Source organism: Schistocerca gregaria, chromosome 3, assembly GCF_023897955.1.
Source record: "Schistocerca gregaria isolate iqSchGreg1 chromosome 3, iqSchGreg1.2, whole genome shotgun sequence".
NCBI classification, from domain to species: Eukaryota; Metazoa; Arthropoda; class Insecta; order Orthoptera; family Acrididae; genus Schistocerca; species Schistocerca gregaria.
This window is the reverse complement of record NC_064922.1, coordinates 283,523,680-283,547,953: the sequence shown is the minus strand read 5'-3', so window position 1 is coordinate 283,547,953 and position 24,274 is coordinate 283,523,680.

The window sequence follows — 24,274 nt, the reverse complement described above, 5'->3', positions numbered from 1 at the left end:
ATACGCGTTCCAAAATTCTACAACTGATCAACGTTAGAGATACAGGTCTATAGTTCTGCACATCTGTTCGACGTCCCTTCTTGAAAACGGGGATGACCTGTGCCGTTTTCCAATCCTTTGGAAAGCTACACTCTTCTAGAGACCTACGGTACACCGCTGCAAGAAGGGGGGCAAGTTCCTTCGCATACTCTATGTAAAATCGAACTGGTATCCCATCAGGTCCAGCGGCCTTTCCTCTTTTGAGCGATTTTAATTGTTTCTCTACCCCTCTGTCGTCTATTTCGTTATCTACCATTTTGTCATCTGAGCGACAATCTAGAGAAGGAACTATAAAGACTGGTCAGCTACTGAAAAATCTTGTGAAATACTATCAGCCTTTGAGCAAGTAACAACAAAAATTAGCAGCAAAAGAAATGTAACCTTGTTAAAAGTTGTTTTATTAAGCAAAGACTTACAAAGTCATTGTCTGAGACTGAAAAACTCATATTACAGCAATTAAGTCATTAATACAGTAACTGCTAAGCTTGAGGATAGAAACTGTAGCTATCTCATTCAAAAAGTCTGCAGATAAAGCAATTGCTCGTGAAACAACATTATCGGATCCTAGCTTCAGGAAGCACAGATTTCCAAAAACTGGGCATCAATTTAAAGCAACAGAAGATGCCATAATTAACTAGTGCTGTGCGACATAACAGAAGCCCACCCAGTGTGCTAAAAGCAACTCACCTCCTGACCAACCAGTTGTGGTGAGCACATTCAACTCTAGCAGACGCAACATTTGGCAAGACTTTCACCAAGATGTAGGAGACAAACCAACTGCTCCAAGTATAGTCAAGCTTGATAAATATATGAAAATTGGGCTGATACAAAGATCACAATATCCATATCTGTGATTGAAAGAAAATTGTGTGTTGTTTCCTATACTGTCTGAAATAATGAAATGACATCTTTGTATTACAATCACCTCCATTCTGTGTGAGCACAAATTTTAAAGTAGAGTAAACAATAAAAGACAGACAATCCAATTTTTTGAGTGAAAAAAAGTGTCAAGAACGATATTTCTAAACTGCAGCTTAGAATAGATACATCAGATCTACTCAGAAATAAAATAGTAAAATCTGAATTGATTTTGTTCTTCTCTGAACAATGTGCACTGAACTTGCATTTTACAGTATTTTGTTTACATGTAACTACCTTACAAGAACATTATTCTCAAATTTGTTGTACATGGAAGTACAGTTACGTTTTTCCTCACCATTCAATGTGTTTAATTTTCTTGAGTCTGTTTATTTATTTATGCATTTGAGAGTAATTGTCCGATTTATTTATCTATATGTTTATTTGTGCATTTATTTTTGTAAATGTGCTATGTTTGGTTATTACACAATATAGGCATCTTAATACTTGTGTATCATAAATAATTCTGAGGGCGAGCAACTACAGTACTTTTATACTTTTGTTTCTGGCATCCAGATAATGTGACACAAATTGCATTCTAACAGCAACTGCACTTCACCTCTGATTTCCTGGGGAAGTTTACAACAAAATGATAATGTGTCTGCTTGCTGTGAGTACTTGAGGGAACTCTGTATACTTGTAAATCAAACAAAATTCTTCAGTAATAACTATGAGTGGTGTAGAACCACGTCTGCCAAGAACATGATCATGATCCAGGTAACACAAATGCATTACACTCTATGAATTATTTAAAATTTTAGTCTGGATTTCATACTTCAGACACACCCATCGCTGCATTTCAGTTACCTTGAAATGTTTTAAAATGTTTCTCACTTCTATCAAATGTGCATATTATGAGCTGTATCCAGATAACTTGTGAATGTTTGATATAAAACTGCCATACTTCATAGTTGTATTATATGCTCCATTCTCTTCGGTAATTTTTTGATCTCTGTGCATGAGTTAGTCACTTTGCAGTCCAGCCCTGTGGGACAAACAATGGAAAATTTAACTGTGAGTGAGAAAAGTGTGACTGGCACACTTATAAATGTGGATCATCCACAAGGAATGCTATGCTTCAACGACCACAACAGGATATTTAAAAAAGTTAAATAATAGTGGTTCAACTTTTGACTTCTGAGGTGAATCAAGGTTTTCTGGTAGGTGCATGTGATGTCTTTAATGCACTCATTGTGCTTTGGCTGATTGGTGAACACAATCCAAAGGGATAACACATTTATCTACTGACCACTGTCTAGAGTGATATCGGATTGGAGAACTTGGATAGTTCTACATTATGTTTAAAATTAATAAAATATAAACTTCATACAAAATTTACAAGTTTTTTTATCAACTCTATAAATAAAATTATAACTCAAACTGGTTTACAGCTGCAATTATTGTTCTAATGCTTTTGGACTGGCCTCCAGATCTTTCTGCACGATGCAGAAAACTGCTGTGTTCAAGTATTCTCTAAGTTTTCTTTTGAAGACTGGTAATGCTTCCACATACTTCATACTCTCAGGTATACTGTTGAATAATAAGCATAATACCTTCATAGGGTCTTCATCAGCAAGTTCGTGTCCTGAAATGTTGATATAATAATTATATTTGTCTCTTATGTGGTAATTCTGCCCTTCTTTCTTTAACATAAGCACATTGTTTTCTTTTAAAAACATGATCATTCCATATATGTAAATGTAGGCAATTGTTAGTATATTCAGCATTCATTGAAATTATTTCTGTATGACTGTCTGGGTAACAGCCATCCAATACATCTTACTGATTTCTTCTGAAGCTTTATAGCCTGTTTATACATGTATATTTGCTGATCTGGTCGATATTATTATGCAGTGTAACAAATTGACTGAATTAAGCCCACCGGACTGATAGAAAAATTTTTCAGTTTTCTGCTATTAAATTCCAAGTTTACAAGAATCCATAGCTTCTGGCTGCTGCCAATAGGAAGAATTTTTAAAAGCACATTTTTAGCTATAGGGTGTTGTCAATAATAGTAGGGCTGAATTTCTGTAGCGCGAACGGAGCAGTGGAGGGGGGTCAGACTACCTGGGCGGAGCCTCTCGGAGAGACGGGTATTTTTTCCAGTCGCATGCAGGGAAGCGGTGAGTGAGCATTTAGATTTTTGTGGTCCTCCGTTCAGCAGTGCGGTCGCGTTTCAAGATGGAGAAAAATCTCGAGCAGCACTACATCATCAAACTCTGGGTGAAACTCGGGAAAACACCGACGGAGACCCTCGATATGATTAAGGACGCCTATGGGGCTGCTGCACTGAGCTGTTCAATAGTGTTCGACTGGCACAAGCTTTTCCGCGAGGGGCAGGGCCTCATCGAAAATGACCAGCGCTCCTGTTGCCCATCAACTTCAAGCATTGGTGAAAATATGGCCAAAGTGAAGGCGCTCCTGGACTACGATTAGTGCTTAAACACTCGTCTGATGTTTGCTGATTTGGGTATTTCATACACTACCATCCAAAAAATTGTTACTGATGATTTGGCGATGCTAAAGGTGTGCACCATGTTTGTGCCAAAAATCCTGAGTGAGGAACAAAAAATTAACTGTGCACTATTTTTCCAGGAAATTCTGAACCGCGACCAAGAAAAGCCAAATTTGCTTCACAATGTGATTATCGGTGACGAATCGTGGTGTTTGGACTAAGACCCGGAGACCAAACACCAGAGCGCCGTGTGACACACTGCCAGTTTCCCATTTCCCGCATGCGGAGTAAGCCAAAATGAGCAAGTCAAAGGTCAAACCTATGCTCATCTGCTTTTTTGACCATCGTGGTGTGGTTTATCGGGAATTTATGCCCCGTGGACAAATTGTGGATGCTACATTTTACGTGCAAGTACTTGTTGCGCAAACGTGTCCTCTGAGTGCGGCCAGAGATAGCCACTTGTTGGAAGCTGCACCATGCCGTGCCATTGCATGCTGCGGGTGCTGGAACACCTGGCAAAGCAGAGGGTTGCCACGTCGCCTCACCCTGCCTACAGTCCAGATCTGTCACTAACAGACTTCTTCCTCTTTCCCCGGCCCAAGCAGGACCTCAAGGGACACTCATGCGGCTCCATATAAGACACCAGAAACGCTGTGACGGTGTCTCTAAAGAGGATCAGCGAGTTCCAGAAGGTGTACATACAGTGAGAATCACGTTATAAATGTTGTATCAAAGCGCAAGCATGCTACTTCGAGGAACACTAAGGATTTGTACCAGTTAGTTCAATAAAAAAATTAAAATAATTCAGTCCTACTATTCATTGATCACATGCTGTATAATTGATGCTGACAAAATGGTGCAGATATGTGTCCCTATTGTTATATTACCACCCACTCACTAAATAAATTATGGATAAAGTACTGCAGACCATACGGGCATAATTTCTTAATTTAGTGTCTCACTTCCCAGACTGCTATCTCAATAAAATGTATCCTATGACATGTCTTTTCAAGAGCACATACAGATTATCACACATAAAACCTATCAAATTTAGGCACAAGAATACAGGTAAGCTGATTTGACAAAATCGAATATGTCAAACATGCAAACGTGTGTCCTCAGCCAATTGGAAAGTATGAAAGGCACATGACATGAAAACAGCGCATTTGCTACAGGAAGTACGAAACTGCCAAGACACCTGTTTGAAAGTTTCACACTTTCTGCTATATGATTGACGCTCCCGCTCCTCGATTGTGTTTCTATGACAATATTTATACAGTACAAACTAAAGATGATATATTGCCCGCTTCTTGTAGCAGTGTACCGTAGGTCTCTAGAAGAGCGTAGCGTTCCAAAGGATCGGAAAAGGGCACAGGTCACCCAGTTTTCAAGAAAGGACGTCGAACAGATGTGCAGAACTATAGACCTGTATCTCTAACGTCGATCAGTTGCAGAATTTTGGAACACCTATTATGTTCGAGTATAATGACTTTTCTGGAGACTAGAAATCTACTCTGTAGGGATCAGCATGGGTTTCGAAAAAGACGGTCATGTGAAACCCAGCTCGCGCTATTCGTCGACGAGACTCAGAGGGCCGTAGACAAGGGTTCACAGGTAGATGCCGTGTTTCGTGACTTCCACAAGGCGTTCGATACAGTTCCTCGCAGTCGTTTAATGAACAAAGTAAGAGCATATGGACTATCAGACCAATTGTGTGATTGGATTGAAGAGTTCCTAGATAACAGAACGCAGCATGTCATTCTCAATGGAGCGAAGTCTTCCGAAGTAAGAGTGATTTCAGGTGTGCCGCAGGGGAGTGTCGTAGGACCATTGCTATTCACAATACACATAAATAACCTTGTGGATAACATCAGAAGTTCACTGAGCCTTTTTGCGGATGATGCCGTAGTATATCGAGAGTTGTAACAATGAAAAATTGTACTGAAATGCAGGAGGATCTGCAACGAATTGACACATGGTGCAGGGAATGGCAATTGAATCTCAATGTAGACAAGGGTAATGTGCTGCGAATACATAGAAAGAAATATCCCTTATCATTTAGCTACAATACAGCAGGTCAGCAACTGGAAGCAGTTAAATCCATAAATTATCTGGGAGTACGTATTAGGAGTGATTTAAATTGGAATGATCATATAAAGCTGATCGTCGGTAAATCAGATTCCAGACTGAGATTCATTGGAAGAATCCTAAGGAAATGCAATCTGAAAATGAAGGAAGTAGGTTACAGTACACTTGTTCGTCCACTGCTTGAATATTGATCACCATTGTGAGATCCATACCAGATAGGGTTGATAAAAGAGATAGAAAAGATCCAATGGAGAACAGCGCGCTTTGTTACAGGATCATTTAGTAATCGCGAAAGCGTTACGGAGATGATAGATAAACTCCAGTGGAAGACTCTGCAAGAGAGTCGCTCAGTAGCTTCGTACGGACTTTCGTTGAAGTTTTGAGAACATACCTTCACCGATGAGTCAAGCAGTATATTGCTCCCTCCTACGTATATCTCACGAAGAGACCCTCAGCGGCTTCAGTATTCCACAATACACTGAATCCCTGCAGTATGCTTTTGCATCACACATAGCTCGCTCAGAAAAATTACCCTGTGTTTAAGATAGGAATTTTCATCAGTCTTATTGTAATTATAATACTATTTTAGGTGAGAACGAGAGCATTTTATGCTTTCCATCTGCTCTCCTAAGAAGCAAACAGTAACGCTGAAGTTTTGCTGAATATTACTCCAATCTCTTGGAAAAATTAAGTGGCATTCGAAGCTACATTGTTTCTCTGCTCGTCCCTTTTTACGTCTGAACTGCAACTGCTCACATCGTTACAGGTTAGTTGGACAGGCTGGCTGGCCAATGGAGTCCAGGTTAAATGCGCTGATAAAACTGTTACCCCCATTATCGCTCAGTCCACGTGCGTGTAAAACAGCATAAGACGTATCCTTATGATTGTGCTTGGCTGTACTGGACATAGCTTGGCTTCCACTCCACCTGAAACGAAATCCAATGACATTCAAGCAAACGTGGAAGAATACATGATGTAATGTTTACGTAAGGTTTATTCTTATGATGAACACATACAGAAACAGTTTCAGAATCGATTTTGGACTGTTTTCATGACCACTCTAAAGCAGCATTGGGAAATCGGTTTACATAATCCGATTTTGGGATCTCCATGTTAACAGGATGACTAAGGGACTAATAATGTTGAAATAATGATTGAGTCGAAAACAGGACAAATTATGTCTGTTCGTGTTTGTTGCTTAGTGTTTGTTTAATTGTGATATCATCGTACAGGTGAGGGCATAGGTGCACGACTACTACGAATTAGCTTTGTGTAAAGTTACACATTGGCTAGAACAATGAATCGGTTGTGATTGTAAAGAGCTTGCGGATTTATATTTATTTATCATATGAAAATGTAGACACATAAGAAAAAAACACACAAATCACTAATATAACGAATGTTAGTAATTGCAAATAAACATTACTAATATAACAAAGTTTAAGGATTACAAACAAACATCGAGTCTATTAATATAATCTATCGACTCTGGAGTTGCGAGCAGGAAGTCGTCAGGGCTCCCATTATAGGCTCTTCTTGAACAGTCTTCAACAATGTGGCTGATAGTCTGATTTTCTCCGCAGTCACACCGAGGGGATGGTATTTTACCCCATTTATACAGGGAGTAAGCTCACCTACAATGACGAGTTCGAATCCTACACTCCTGGAAATTGAAATAAGAACACCGTGAATTCATTGTCCCAGGGAGGGGAAACTTTATTGACACATTCCTGGGGTCAGATACATCACATGATCACACTGACAAAACCACAGGCACATAGACACAGGCAACAGAGCATGCACAATGTCGGCACTAGTACAGTGTACATCCACCTTTCGCAGCAATGCAGGCTGCTATTCTCCCATGGAGACCATCGTAGAGATGCTGGATGTAGTCATGTGGAACGGCTTGCTATGCCATTTCCACCTGGCGCCTCAGTTGGACCAGTGTTCGTGCAGACCGCGTGAGACGACGTTTCATCCAGTCCCAAACATGCTAAATGGGGGACAGATCCTGAGATCTTGCTGGTCAGGGTAGTTGACTTACACCTTCTAGAGCACGTTGGGTGGCACGGGATACATGCGGACGTGCATTGTCCTGTTGGAACAGCAAGTTCCCTTGCCGGTCTAGGAATGGTAGAACGATGGGTTCGATGGCGGTTTGGATGTACCGTGCACTATTCAGTGTCCCCTCGACGATCACCAGAGGTGTACGGCCAGTGTAGGAGATCGCTCCCCACACCATGATGTCGGGTGTTGGCCCTGTGTGCCTCGGTCGTATGCAGTCCTGATTGTGGCCCTCACCTGCACGGCGCCAAACACGCATACAACCATCATTGGCACCAAGGCAGAAGCGACTCTCATCGCTGAAGACGACACGTCTCCATTCGTCCCTCCATTCACGCCTGTCGCGACACCACTGGAGGCGGGCTGCACGATGTTGGGGCGTGAGCGGAAGACGGCCTAACAGTGTGCGGGACCGTAGCCCAGCTTCATGGAGACGGTTGCGAATGGTCCTCGCCGATACCCCAGGAGCAACAGTGTCCCTAATTTGCTGGGAAGTGGCGGTGCGGTCCCCTACGGCAGTGCGTAGGATCCTACGGTCTTGGCGTGCATCCGTGAGTCGCTGCGGTCCGGTCCCAGGTCGACAGGCAGGTGTACCTTCCGCCGACCACTGGCGACAACATCGATGTACTGTGGAGACCTCACGCCCCACGTGTTGAGCAATTCGGCGGTACGTCCACCTGGCCTCCCGCATGCCCACTATACGCCCTCGCTCAAAGTCCGTCAACTGCACATACGGTTCACGTCCACGCTGTCGCAGCATGCTACCAGTGTTAAAGACTGCGATGGAGCTCCGTATGCCACGGCAAACTGGCTGACACTGACGGCGGCGGTGCACGAATGCTGCGCAGCTAGCGCCATTCGACGGCCAACACCGCGGTTCCTAGTGTGTCCACTGTGCCGTGCGTGTGATCATTGCTTGTACAGCGCTCTCGCAGTGTCCGGAGCAAGTATGGTTGGTCTGACACACCGGTGTCAATGTGTTCTTTTTTCGATTTCCAGGAGTGTATTTAGAGTGGACCACGTTTAGCGTGGTTGGTCAAAACCAGGTGGCTTTTGTGTGATGTAAGGCATGTTATGATTTTGTCATGCGTTCCATTTCTCAGACCATGCGTTTGTGATACTGAAACCTTCTTGTACACAGGTCCTTGCTGTTCTTGTTGGCGGGTTCCTAGATCGAAGCCTATTAGTGTTTGCAACCTCAATGTCTTGGTGGATTGGCAGGCTTCGATTTCCCATGATGTTTTTGAATTCACATACAAGGGCGTCAGTACGTCGCAGGTATGGTGGCGGGATGTGGTTTAATATTGGGAGCCATTGGAGTGGGTTTAATTACTCCAGAAATCATCCTTAGAGCGTTATGCAACTGGACATCCACTTTTTACATGTGGACTGTTTAGCCAAATCAGACACAGTATTCGGCAGCTTAGAATACAACTGCTAAAGCAGAGGTGCGTAGAGTGAAGACCGTTGCTTCCCAGGTAGTGCGACAGAGTTTTTGTATAATGTTGTTTCTTGTCTTTGCTTTTTCGGCAGTCTTTATTAGGGGCTCTTTAGAAGATAGTGTTCTGTCCAGCGTCATGCCCAAATACTTCGGAGTTTTATTGTGACTGAGAATGGTGTTTTCAAATCGTATGTTGAGTTCATTTCCAGAAAGTTTGCTGTTGAGATGGCAGTAACTAACCTCTGTTTTGGAAGCATTTGGTTGAAGTTTCCACTTAAGGAAATATTCACCCATTATCTTCAGGTCTTTCGTTAGGATGTCCTCAGATGCTTCAATTGTGTTACATCTTCTAGCGAGGGCCCAGTCGTCAGCATACCCGAACTTTCTTGATTGTGTTTCTGGCAGGTTGCAATATAGAGGCTAAACAGCAGTGGTATGAGCACTGATCCTTGTTGTAAACCATTCTTTAATTGTTTGATGGAACTGTAGTCAGTGCCCTGTCATTGAGCATGCTGTCTATTAAGTGTGCTATAGATTTTCAAGGAATTACTCGGAGAGAGAGGTCAATAAAGGCCACTGATGTTTATTAGCTATTACCTTAGAGTGTTTGAGTTCTTGTGGGACATTGCCAGTTTGTATGATGTTTGTAATCGAAGCAGCGATACTTTCGTATACTTGTCAGAGTTTATTATCAATTCAGGGTGAACGTTGTCGAAACCTGGTGCCTTTGCTGGTTTGACATCTTTCAGAGCTTTTTCTATGTCTTCGCTAGAGAATGGGTGATAGCGTTCAGTTTCTGTGGCTTCATTTTTTAAGATTTTTCGTTCTCGCTTCACTTGGATTGCATGTGTTTTATCCTTTGGTGTCCTAGACTTAACCAGATGTGCAGCTATGGCATTTGGTCTTACAGTTGCTTTTTGTCGTTGCGCTGGTGGGCCACTCCCTAGTTTTCTCAGCAGTGACCATGCCTGCCTGCTAGATATTTGGAAATTGAGGCTTTCCACAGTTTCTGTCCACTTTTGTCTTCTGGCAGCATCCAAGCTGTGGAGCAGTTCATCCACTATTCCCTCTTCTTCGGATTCAAGGAAGCTCTGGTACAGTTCTTCGCCGGTTTGGGACCGTCCAAGGATGTATTATTTGCGTTACCGTCTTGGTATGTGCTTCTTGGCCATGCTTATCATGGCACCAACAAATCTTTGGTGATTTTTGCTAGTAGGTGGTATCCATCCCAAACATTTGTGCAGATCTGTGGGGAACCCAGTCCAATTGGCTTTTTTAAAATTCCTAATGGGCAAGGAATAGACGTAATTAGGGGAATTTGAGTTCCTACCTCTTGGACGGTGCTGACTGTGCGGAAAGTCGGGCAGAACTCTACGCGAGGTCATGAGAGGTTGGTCTCTGTTGTTGGACGAAGACGAAACACAGGTCAGTGTTGTATTCCTGTCTCCAGGCAGCTGATCTAAACGTAACTCGTTCCTTAGCGTCGAATACATGGTATAAGTATTCGTCTTCTGCCCATTTTGCTAATGCTTCTCCATTTGCATCATTGTCTGTATACTTCCACTGTTCATCATGATTATTAAAATCCCGAACGTATGCAGCAGGATGTGGTTGAGTTCGAAGAACGTGGGCTGGCCAAGGTGTAGCAGGTGGCTTATAAATATTGGAGACGGTAATGCTTCCGATTTTTGTGACAACATTATGAATGTCTTCGTTGGTGTATGTACAAATTAGGAAAGCGTTTTCAATATCTTATTTGACATATGTGGCTACTCCTTAAGACCTATGATAGGTCGCTCTCAACAGCTCATAGCCTGGTATTTTGCCCCTTTATTTAGTTGTTGCACTGTATCACAATGGATTTCCTGTATAGCAACCGAGTCAATGTCATTTTTTAAAAGTTTTGATAGAAACTGGCACTTGGGATAGCTTATGCCTTCTATGTTTATGTGACAAATTCGAACCACAGGTCCGAGTTTCCTGGTCAGAGGGACCTGAGAAGGGCCGTTTGGTCTATATGGTGCCATAACTCTTTTCAAGAGTCTCTTATAGTCAAGAGATCCGCAGATTATCTGACTGCCAGTATGTGGTAGTTTATTTAGCGTTACCCAGTGTACACGTGTAGTGTAATACTATGGACGCGAACTAGCTTTACACCCCAGAGCTTGCGGAGTACAACTAGGACCCAAACTCAGACAATCACAATATTCTCCACAATATAAGTGAAAATAGGTATTAATTGGAAATTACAAAATAATCGACGTGTAGCAACCATGAGATCGTCTGATCAAGTGCATTGTGCAAAGTGGTGCAAAGTCTCTCTGCTAACTTTCGTCTTTTCTGTCTGTAATGTGCATATGTTACCGTTTTCTCTTCCAAAGTATATTTTCTGAGTGAAATGGTTCCCAGTGATACATGAAGCCCATGACGGCTGGCACGAAGATGTCCGCAGTGCATACTTCAGGCTAAGCGTAAATTAAGCCGCGTATAGCACGTGTGACGTGACACGACACTACAGCGCGACGCGCACGTTTCGCACATGTCGCGCTGGCCTTGCGCAGATTGCGAAGCATACACACAGCTTAGCACACGCCGCACAGCGACGCTCAGCATTGACAGAACCGAAGCGCGTACACCCTCTAATCTTTTTCAGACGATTTTACAAAAACTATTTACTGAAAAATTTGATTTTTGCCTTACTTGTAGCGTTATATGTCAGCTTTGTGCCGAAGTGCCCATCATCTCGCTTATTGTGATATACACGTTTTAGTAAGACACTCCGCAAAATTCAAAAAGTTTATGAAAAATAGGGGTCGCTATGATTCTGCGTTTGGAGCGTAATATATCATATGTTACTGCGTATGAAATTTAGCTAACATATTGAATTTTTCTTTAGACTTGGGGGAGGTCTCTATCTGTCTCCAATTTCGAGAGACAGAGCGAGGTGGCGCAGTGGTTAGCACACTGGACTCGCTTTCGGGAGGACGGCGGTTCAATCCCGTCTCCAGCCATCCTGATTTAGGTATTTCGTGATTTCCCTAAATCGTTTCAGGCAAATGCCGGGATGGTTCCTTTGAAAGGGCACAGCCGATTTCCTTCCCAATCCCTCCCTAACCCGAGCTTGCGCTCCGTCTCTAATGACCTCGTTGTCGACGGGACGTTCAACACTAACCACCACCACCAATTTCGAGAAAATGGATCCTATGCAGCGCATTCACTCCCTATCCCACGCCCGCGATAATGAAATATTTACAACATCCCTCATATCTCCCAAACCGGTCGAGACATTAAAACGAGATTTCGGCGAATAGTGGTATACAAGCCAGTTCGTAAAAGCACTAAACTTTCTTATATATATCTCAGAAGTTATACTTTCTATTTATTTTTTTTCAAGTCAGTGACTCTAATTCTTTAAGAATTGTCGACAGCTAGTGGAACAAGAATTTCCTAGTATGAAAGTAACATGAAATTTCTTCTTTTATGTTACTGCAAACCGACAAAAAGAGGTTTTTTGGTAAGCTATTGAGCTCTCTGGTCGCCAGTTACTTGTTTAATGAGGCACTTTCGGAATTACGTCACAATAGCTTCTGCAAAAATGAGTTGGTGCAAATTATGTTGTTTTGGCAAAAGAAATATAATTAAAGATATTATCAAGAGGAATTTGTCCGTTATTCATAACTGGTGATGCTTCAAAAAAAAAAAAAAATGGCTCTGAGCACTATGGGACTTCTATGGTCATCAGTCCCCAAGAACTTAGAACTACTTAAACCTAACTAAGGACTTCACACACATCCATGCCAAAGGCAGGATTCGAACCTGCGACCGTAGCAATCCGGACTGCGCGCCTAGAACCACTAGACTACCGCGGCCGGCATGGTGATGCTTCTTCGAGTAAGAAAAGGTTAATAATTCACACAAAAATAAGTAGCCAATGCTGTTGGAATTTTGGTTGAATTCTATAACTCATCATAGTTTTAACACTGAGCGCCTGGAATGAAAACTTACCAAAGAATTTTATTCCTTTTCTTCATCTGAGCAGTATTAAAATAATGACAAGCGTACCTTACAGGCGGAATGACACGCACATGCCAGATTCTCGTTATTCACCTACGCCTTGCCTAACTGACAATGTGTAATTCATGAATAAAATAGCTGTTATTGAGGAAAGTAAACAACTGAAGCGTGGCACAAGACAATGGTCTGTGTATTGTCGGCTGCTGAGAATATGCGAGCGATGGGAATGCGGAAGCTAGCCAAGTATGTTTTGCGAGTAGAAGAGTTCACGTCTTTCGAAAAACATTGTCATGAAAGTAGATCTGCCTTTGTCAGCAATACGTTTCAACATATTAAATATATCAGATAAGCTCATACTTTCGGAATAATACCGACCACCTATTCATTTGTGTAGTTTGTTATATAATTAGCTTATTAATTCTGATGGTGTATATGCAATCACTGAAATGCTTTTTCTCGTCGTGACGAGCCGATGAAAACATCGTTAGTCGTGAGGGCTTCTCGACTGTTTCTAGCTTGCAGTGGAAATGTGATGTCCACATGTACGTAGTAAAATGTCTCTTATTCTATCCATTCCAAATAATGATCGTGAAACTTAAGTACTTCATATCTCGGACTTTTTTTTTACCAGGAGCACAAGGGGTTCAAACCAGTGGAAATTAAGCCTTTTCGACTTTTTGTAACAGATCGTAGAGATACAACAGCATAACAGGCAGCAAGTACATAACCTTGTTATACTTTCCTGCCTTGCTTCTAGATGACACGATTTTAAAATACTCCTTACTTCCTTATTCACTACCTTCACAATGAATCGTGTGTCCCTACTTACGATCTGGAAACACTGTGGAAGCAGAAGATGTAATTCCAGTGGCTATTGGCTCACCAGTCATTGAACTGTGGATCTTTCTTGATAAAAGAATAAACTAATGGAAACAGATGGAGCGCTTAAACGGCGAAAAACGAAACACTACTCAGTGACAATAAAATTCAGTATAGTGTAAGGCTGATTTTTCGGATGGGCAATACACTATGTGATCAAAAGTATCCGGACATCTCCAAAAACATACGTATTTCATATTACATGCATTATGCAGCCACCTACTGCCAGGTACTCCAAATAAGCGACCTCAGTAGCCATTAGACATCGTGACAGAGCAGAATGGGGCACTCCGCGGAACTCACGGACTTGGAACGTGGTCAGGTGACTGGGTGTCACTTGTGTCATACGTCTGTACGCGAGATTTCCGCACTCCTATACATCCCTAGGTCCACTGTTTCCGATGTCATAGTGAAGTGGACACGTACAGCAGAAAAGCGTATGGCCGACCTGGTCTATTGACTGACAGAGATCGCCGACAGTAGAAGAGGATCGTAATGTGTAATAGGCAGGCATCTATCCAGATAATCACACAGGAATTCCATACTGCTTCAGGATCCACTGCAAGTACTACGACAGTTAGGCGGGAGGTGAGAAAACTTGGATTTCATGATCGAGCGGCTGCTCATAAGCCACACATCACGACGGTAAATGCCAAACAACGGCTCGCTTGGTGTAAGGAGCGTAAACGTTGGACGATTGAAGTGAAAAAACGTTGTATGAAGTGACAAATCACGGTACACAGTGTGACTGTCCGATGGCAGGGTGTGGGTATGGCGAACGCCTGGTGAACGTCATCTGCCCTCGTGTGTAGTGCCAACAGTGAAACAGGTGGTGGTGTTACGCTGTGGTCGTGTTTTTCATGGAGGGGGCTTGCACCCCTTGTTGTTTTGCGTAGCACTATCACCACAGGCCTACACTGATGTTTTAAGCATCTTCCTGCTCCCCACTATTGAAGAGCAATTGGGGCATGGAGAGTGCATATGTGGCGGAGTGGTTACACGACAATAACGTCCCTGTAATGGACTGGCCTGCAGAGAGTCCTGACCTGAATCCTATAGAACACCCTTGGGATGTTTTGGAATTCCGACTTGGTGCCAGGCCTCACTGAACGACATTGATACCTCTCCCCAGGGCAGCACTCCGTGAAGAATGGGCTGCCATTTACCAAGAAACCTTCCAGCACCTGATTGAACGTATGTCTGCGAGAGTGGAAGCTGCCATGAAGGCTACGGGTGGGCCAATACCATATTGAACCCATGGAGGGCATTACGAACTTTTAAGTCATTTTCAGCCAGGTGTCCGGAGACTTTTGATCACATAGTGAACTTACGCTGCATATATGTGCCGCGAGCATATGGCAGGACTGCCTTCCCCGCAGTGCTCGCGTGACACGCGGTGCGAGAACCTGTGCCACAACCACATCGCCGCGCGACCTGGCTCAGGCGCGTGTCACGTCCCAGTCACGTCGCGCCGCAATTAGCGCGGTCCCATTTGAACCTGTGAAGTTAAAAGCAAGTGCGCTGCGCCGCGCCACACACGATATACGCGTCTCAATTTGCGTCTAGCCTCAGATCACTCGAGAGAAGACGTGAACCAAGGACCTCTCGTTCCGCAGCTGCTCACGGGACCACTGCGCTCACACTATCCTTGATGTTGCCTATCTTGCGAATGGACTACTCAGTTTGTATATTTTGCTTATTTTTTCATAGTTCCACACAACTACTTCCTGTTTTCTCGATTGATCTGTGTTCAGTTTTTCAAGGCCTATCCACTGTGCCAACTTATAACTAAATCTGAGGGGGGTACGATGGGGAGGTTTCCTTGTTAGGTATAGCTGTCAGTGTCACTTTGAATGTGACTGAGCTTTCTAAAGGTTGCCCGTGAGGAAAGTCGTGATGTCAAAAAAATAATATAATATAAAATAAGTAAAATTCCCTCGTTTACCCTTTTTGTGTAAGCGAATGGTCCATCAAATGATGATAGTACTAAGCACGAAGTAAAAAAAAAAATTCAAGAGAATCATCTTCTATTTTACAAATATCATACGTCCGAATGTTTGAGTATATGTAAAAATGCGAAGTAAATAGGTCAGAATATTTGGTAAAGACATTAATCGATTTGTGTCTATACTTTGGGGGCAGAAACAGTGTGAAAAGCTCGTAAGAGTGTTGCAGGGTAGGTTGTGATGATAAATAATTGTTAAGAAAAAATTGGGTACGTTACGTCGTTTCCTAGTTAATTAGCATTGAAGATAGCCAATCAGCACTTGCACTTGCAATTAAAGTGGCCCGCCAATTACAATTAGTGTCAGTTGATCTCGTAGCGCAGCTGGTAGAACACGAGAGTGCTGAGCGTTTGGCTCGGCTTCGATTTTTTACTACCGTCTTATGTCCAATTTTTATGCCGCTCTCTTGTTCGGAGTTAGGGAAGCAAATCAAAAAACGCTTTTAGCGACACCCTATCTGGCAGGCCAATCGAATTTGCTCGCGTAGCGGCCCCATTGGCTAACTTCAGTGCCAATTAACGCGGAAATGGCGCAACGTACCGAATTTTTCGCGGAACAATTATTTCTCAACACAACCTACCCTCCAAAAGTGTTACTAGCTTTTCAGACTGTTCCTGACCACCCTGTGTAGTGGTATAGCTATCTCTATCAGACACTTCAGTGCAGATGTGTCGGTGAGAGTAGTAGGAAACGAAGAAGAAAGCGAGAGGGAAAGTTACAGACAAGGACAGAGATACATACTGCCTTACAACACGAAATATTCTCCGCCCGTGGTGGACGACGCAGTCCAATCGGCCATACGTTGGCATTTATCTGAAACAGACTGCAACATCAGCAGTTTTGCTCAATGCCCAACCATGTTACAAAATTGCCGTTTGTTGCATCCACAATGCAGCAATGTTGACGGCAAAGCTATTGCGGTCAAACATTGCTGTCAAACATGATCCACCTAAATGCGACAAGAAGGCACGTTTATTGTGGCATGCACCATAAATTAGTGACACGAACACCTACATTAGTGTAACCAGTCTTTCATTCTTCGTTAATCTCATGGCAGGGATCCGGTCCCTCCATCTATTAATTTCCGACTTTCTACTGTCACTTTGTAAATATCGTCCACAGCTCCGCACGCAAATACCGATGTATAGCCTCCACCACGGGAAACATAAACGAGTGGTAAACATTCTAACTCTGTTCACTTATAGCAACTTCATAAACGAAGCACGCGGGCGCCCGCACACAGTCTTATTTCAACTACTGTTCCATAAATCCCCAAAATGCGGAATTAAATCAACCAACTGGTGCAGATTTCAGTTCCACCACCAAGTGCCGTAACGGCTTGTTCTCAATGCAGTTTGATATGGAAGGCGAATTGTATGTCTGAAATAGTGGCAACAATGTGTTCCCCAGACTTCAGAGAAAAATAAAGATAGCTATCTGTAACGTACAGGGCGTATCAAAAAGAATCATCCGATTAGGCACGTCTATTTTTCTGAAACTAATCAACATATCCAATGATTTTTTTTTTTTTTTTTTTGTGAATGGAAACTCGAAGTTTTCCTTCAAACCTTTTCATAGGTGTTCAATATGCTCCCTTGAGATGCACGGTATATGTAATGTGATATACGTTCATTCCCCCACTGCAGTGAGCGTCTCTAGTTGCAGCTTCCACAGCTGCTGTTATTCGATGACTCAGTTCATTCATTGTTGTTGTTCACAGAAGCACATAAAGAATCTTTTATAAACCCCCACAATAAATAATCACAGTCAGGTCAGGTGACTTTGGAGGCCAGTAATGTATGGCTGAAATACTTGGTCCAGTCCATCGTTCAGCAATTTGATTTAAAAATTCCCATACTCCCAGATGCCAGTGTGGCGGTGCCCCACCCTGTTGGTAAATGAAGTCGTTCAAATCAGTCTCCAACTGTAGGAAAAGAAAGTTATTAAAGACATCGAGATATGTGCTTTCAGTAACAGTGTTCTCGGCAAAGAAAAATGGATCATATGCCTACATCTTTTCCCATGAAGCTACACAAAACACATTAAATTTTGGAGAGTCCTCTCACTTTGTACAACTTCATGTTGTTGGTCCTTAGACCATATTCACATTTTATGACGGTTCACCTTTCCATTTAAATGGAATGTTGCATCGTCACTAAATACTAAGCGTGAAGAAAACGGTCATCCTCCATGTTGCCAAGAAACGAAATTACAGTATTCGACACCTAATTGATTGTCACCTTCATGAACAGCTTGCAGTAGCTGTATTTTGTATGGTTTCACTTGTAAACGTCGACGCAACACACGCCAGACGGACATGGGCATGCTGAGCTGTTAAACTTCACGGTGAACGAATTTCTGCGGTCTCCTAAAACCATGACGGATGCATTCAATATCTGTGCTAAGGCAGTAGAGGACAAATTGGCGACTTGCCTTTACACAAACAATCTGTTTCTCGGAGTTTTTCATGCCATTGTCTAATGCTCTGTGCTGTAGGAGGATCGACACCATGCCTAGTACGAAAGTCATACTGAAAAGTTATTACTGACCCACACTGTGCAAAACATAGAACACAAGACGCTTTCTGTTGTCCTGACACCATTTTTACTAGAACAGAAGTGGGCGCACACTGCTGCTACCTAGTGGGTTTGCACGTAAGCCTCGACAGTTTGCTCTTATGACAGTATATTGTTCACGCACTTATCTCAAATAACATAATAGTTATGACTTTTTAAAATCGCATGATTATTTTTGACACACCCTGTATACTAAGCCGCCGCAACCCCTTGATTGCGAACACGCTTCCCTGTATGGCAGGTACACAACAAGTTATGCAAAAACCCTGAAGACAGGATTGCAAACTACAAAGGCTGCCATTTTTTTAAACAGTGCCCTAACCTAGCATCCCTTCCTAGCTTCAACACCTTCAATGATTTCCATTCGACCTACTGTGCGAAATGCAAAGCTAAGCCACAATGTACCAAACCTGAGCTCCCATTCCCATTCCATCCCACTTACACTCCCACTCTCAGTCACCCCAGGAATTCCTTCCGTTCAACTCCCACTGCTGAAGATGTTATCAGATTCATTATAATCGTCCTCCAAAACATCCATCCATTCCAATGTCCACACACCCTCTGATAGATTTCCCTTGCTGCTACCTACTCCCACAACTAAGTCCAGTTTGTCTGTACCCGCCTCAACAACTTTGTCTGAAACTCCGCAGACCTCATCCACATACACCAATCTTATCCATATAACGTGACAGCACTACAAAACTCTGCACCACAACATCCGCTCCCTCCCCACCAAAAAACATCTTTTAATGCAAACCCATTCCAATTATCGTTAATGAAACATTCCTCCAACCCTATCACACCATCCAAACCTCTCCCTATACCCTCCACCACACAGATAACCCCCTCCTCCTGGCCAGAGGTGGAATTGCAGTTGGTCACAACAAGAACTTCCTGTTCAGCCACAACTCTTATACAATATTCCCACGAGAAACTTTATCCCTACCATCTTTTTCCAAACCACAACCATTACCTATCCCAACATCTGCATCTGACCTAATCACCCCATCCTCTATGACTTTCTCATCCACATAGATCGCACCTTTTCACCTATATTGTTACCACAGACCTCAACATCCATAATACATCCCTCACAGAACTCCAGCAGTGACATCAGTTTACTGACTCCCTGCAAGGTGACATTGTTCCTATCCCACACCACAGCCTTTCTCAAAGCAACTCCAATCCCAACGTCATCCCAATATCTCCCAGCTTCCTTGGATGCCTTACTGCAAAAGTCCTCGATCCAACTGGAAGTGACCTCCTACCAGTGCTCCTCACCATCTCCCACAGACAACCTCATCACCATGCACCCAATCCCATTCTCCATCCAAGACTTATACAAGTCTACTCCCACACCAACTTGAATGCCAACCAGGAATCTATACAAAACCAGACTGGAAGCCATCCCCTGTCCTTTCAGCAACCTGACATCATCCCTCATGCCACAAACTTTCAACAGCAGACCATGACAGACGATTTATACACCATTCCTACAAAGACCATATATCGTCACCACCCTACCCTCCCCCCCTCCTGTCCACAAGCTCTACTACTCCTTCAAGAATCCAGTCATATGTACAACTCCTATTTGCAGATTCATAACTAGGATACACTCACATGCCACCGGCAAAGACAGAGACATATCAGAAACTCATTAACGATAAAAATCCCTGGAACTGGCGCTAGACAGGCACCAAACTAAGCACTACATTCCTCATTAACTGTTCTAAGTGCTGGAAAGCATTTCATCGACACACTGGCAATTACCCCGTGTGTCACTACCTGGTTCTCCTTACCTGACACCCTGAGGAAAGCTAACCATTTTGTATCCTCTCTGTCTGATATCTTCTCCATCCCTCATGACCATTTTCCTTATTTCCCAACTCCCCCGGCTCCCAGCTTCCAGAACCTGGACAACATACCACAAACAGAATTAAATATGTCAATTGCAGCAAAAGACATACAATAAGTACTCCACAAAAAAACACACTTCTCCCATCACAACAGCATTACTTATTGGCACCTCAAAGGGCACCCCCTCTCCTTTCTCATTACCCTCGGAACACTTTACACCACTATCCTCTCCACAGGTTACTGTCCTCAACAATGGAAAACATCCAAACTACTTTTTTCTCGAAACCCACAAACCTCCTATTGATACCTCCCCCCCCCCCCCCCCCATCTGTTTGAATCCATCCTCCCTCGACACATCCATCAACACTTGAACTAACAGCACCTTTATCCTGTTAACCAGCGTGGTTCCCATCTCAATTTCTCCTTTGATGAGCAGTTCCAACACATCATCCATCTTCTATCCTACCAACTCAACCCCATAAATCTGCTATTTTTCTCTCCTTTGATCTATAGAAAAGCTTAAGACTGTATGGCCTTTTTGTCTCCTTTTCAAACTCCACACATAGGTACTTCCAATTAACTATGTCCATCTTATTGCATCCTTCCTATCTAATCGCCCATCCTGCGTCACTAATAATAATACTATTTCCCATACATTCCATCCCACTATAGGAGTGCCCCACAGCTTTGTCCTCTCTCCTCTCCTTTATACTGCTGACATATCCTTTACATCTTATATACTGCCGATTTGCCCAGGCCAATCCCTACAGTCTATCTCCTTCAGTATGCTGATGACACCTCTTTCCTCGCCCTCTACTCCACACTTCTAAAATCCTTATTCATCAACCCAGCGAACACCTTATCCCTAGCCTCTTCTTCAAAATCCTAACTCAGTTACCTGTGCTGCCATCTACATCTGACCAAATAATCCCATTTCCTATAATTTCCTCACTCATATCCACTGTATCTCCAGCTATATTATTGTTGTGGACCTCAACATCCAAAGTAGGTCCCCTGCAGAACTCCAGCATCAGTTCACAGACTCCTTCCGAGATGAAAGTATTCCAATACCATAGTAACCCATCTTGAAATCAATGCAATGTCAGATGTCATCCTAAACCTCCTTGGACACCTAACTGCAGAAGTTCTCAATCCAACTGGAAGTGATCACCTACCTGCCCTCCTCACGATATCCTACACACTACCCCATCTCCATACAACCTATCTCAATCTCCATCCAAAAGCTGTACATGACTACTCCCAACCAACTGGAATGCCTACTGGGAATCCACAAATAAGCAGATAGGAAGCCACACTATGAACTTCCTTCTAATCTTCCTATAACCTGATGATATCTCCCTTGTCACAACCTCCCTGCAGCAAACCTTGTCAGATGCTTTCTCCACTTATCTGCTACTAAAGCCATATATCCCCGTCACCCCACTCTCCCATCATAAGCTGTCCTCCTCCACGAATCCCATCACTTATATCGTTTCCTCCTACGGACTCATGTACAGGACACACTCATACACCACTGGAAAATACAGAAACACATCAGAAATTTACTCAATTCCAAATGCCAGGACTGGCGCCAGACTCAATGCTACACTCCCAGTTAACTCTTCTAGGTACGGGAAGCAATTCCACCGACTTACTGGTACCTATCCCATCCCTCACTACCGGATCCTTCACAGCAACCGTCCCTTAACTGATGGCCTAAGCAAAGTTAGTCACTTTGCATCCTATCTCTCTGACTTCTCCTTCATTGATGATCCCCACTTTGACTACTCCAAATTCCCTACTGTTCACCAGCACACAGATACCAAAGTCCCACCCATGGCACCCGGCTTCCGGTACTTGAATAACATATCAGAAACAGAATTAAACACCTCAATCACAGCATAAGCCATCACACAAGTACTTCATAGAAAACACAAGACATCCCCTGTCACAACCATATTACCTGTGGAAACATCAGAGAATACCCTATATCCTTTTTCATCACCCTTGCAACCCTGAATACCACAACCCTCTCCACTGGTCATAACCTTGATCTGTGGAAAACCTCCAAAATGCTACTTTTCCTCAAACTGAATAAACCACCACTGGTACCTCCTTCTACAGTCCCATCTGCATCACCTCAGTGTTTGGCAAGTTACTTATAGCTGTTCTATACAGCTACATAAAACACTAAAATATCTTGGACTAACCTTCAACCAGCAATGTATGTGGAAACCTCATTTACTAGCTATCCAGCAGATAGTCCCCAAGAGACCAAAACTACTAACTGACTAAACATGGGGACTACATCTCTCCACTGTCCTTAGTGGCCTCGTGGTTTGAGGCACCATGTCACGGATTGTGCAGCCCCTCCCACCCTGGTCCCACAGGAATTCACACACATTTGAACATTTTTTCCACTGTCCTTCACACGTACAAATCTCTGATCCCCACCCCACCATCCTTTGCTATACAACCAAGTTCTGTAAATCCCTCCAGATCCTTGAACACCATGTTTTCCACCTCACTTTCTTCATCTGTCTACATTTCCCCACAAGGATCCTTTACTAATTGCATGAGGCTGCCAGCTCATCAATCGTGCATGGATCCATGATCCAGACCCTGCAACTGTCATTGTTCCACCAGCTCATGTGGACACTCTCTCTTAACATCACAAAACTGGATCTAGGGATGGAATTTTTACACCACTTCCACCTCTACCTGGTCATAGACATACCATATTCCTGTAGCTGGACACTGGCCTCTGCATCCCAGGACATTACGCCAGGCATCTCCACTCTAGTCTGATAATTTGACTATTCAAGACAAAGTATAGGAAGACAATCGTACATCCATTGACACACTCAAGGGGTGTGCTTCCTCAAATGTAGAGCTCTTGGTGGTTCACCAGAGCTACTAACTGCCATGGGTCATCAGACATACTTTGTGTGGAGATCTTAGACACCTATGAAAATAATCGGTACACACCACCTCACATAACAGAGCATCGGTGAATTTCTTTCTTTCTTTCTTTCCATTCGTAACTTTTTTTACCCACAGATTTCTTTCAGTTTCTTTGTATTATTACCACTGAATAATCAAACAAATCCCAGTTTTTGTTTCTGAATAAAACTGAGCGGCATCTTGTTGAAATTACTACAAACCATTCACTTCCAGCAACAGAAACAGAGTGGCACTGCATTCCCCGAATGCTTTCAGTTGTGATGTGTGCTGATTACCATGAAGCTGATCAGTCAGCCGATAAACTACTGTGTGTGTGTGTGTGGGTGGGTGTGTGCTGCAATAGATTGAAAATAGTTGAGGACAGCCATGCAGGTTGAAATCACATGACTTGAAATGACTTCATGGAGTGTCAGCTGTGGTCAGAGGTGCACTAGCATGCATAAAACCAATTCTGGTGCTCAACACAATGAGAAACCACCTCACAAGATCATACAAGTTAACTGAAAACAGGGATACTGATGTGCAATGGAAAATGCATAATTTAAATGGCCCAATTAAGCATGAAAACCATGGGTACCACACCAGTCAGATATATTGCTGGCAAGAGGGCTCTTTTAGATATGAATGGAAACTAATAATTTACTGACACTGAAGGTGAATGTTACCCACTGATGTCTTCCAAAGAACCATGAACAGTCGGATAAGGGATATTGCTTAAAGTGGTACCGGTGGATAGACAGGATAAAACAAATACGTTAATAACTCGCAGACAAGGCCAGTAACTGCATAGGTTCTTAATTGGATGTAGCAAGTACACGGAAAAATAGCAGCGAACACCATGAGATTGCCAAAATGCACATAGAGGGTGACAAGCTGGAAGTGTGACTAAGATTACAGACACGCTTCCTGAAGGAAGCGAGGAATATTAGTTTCTAGACTGCTTTGGTGGGCGGGATGATGTGCCACCTTA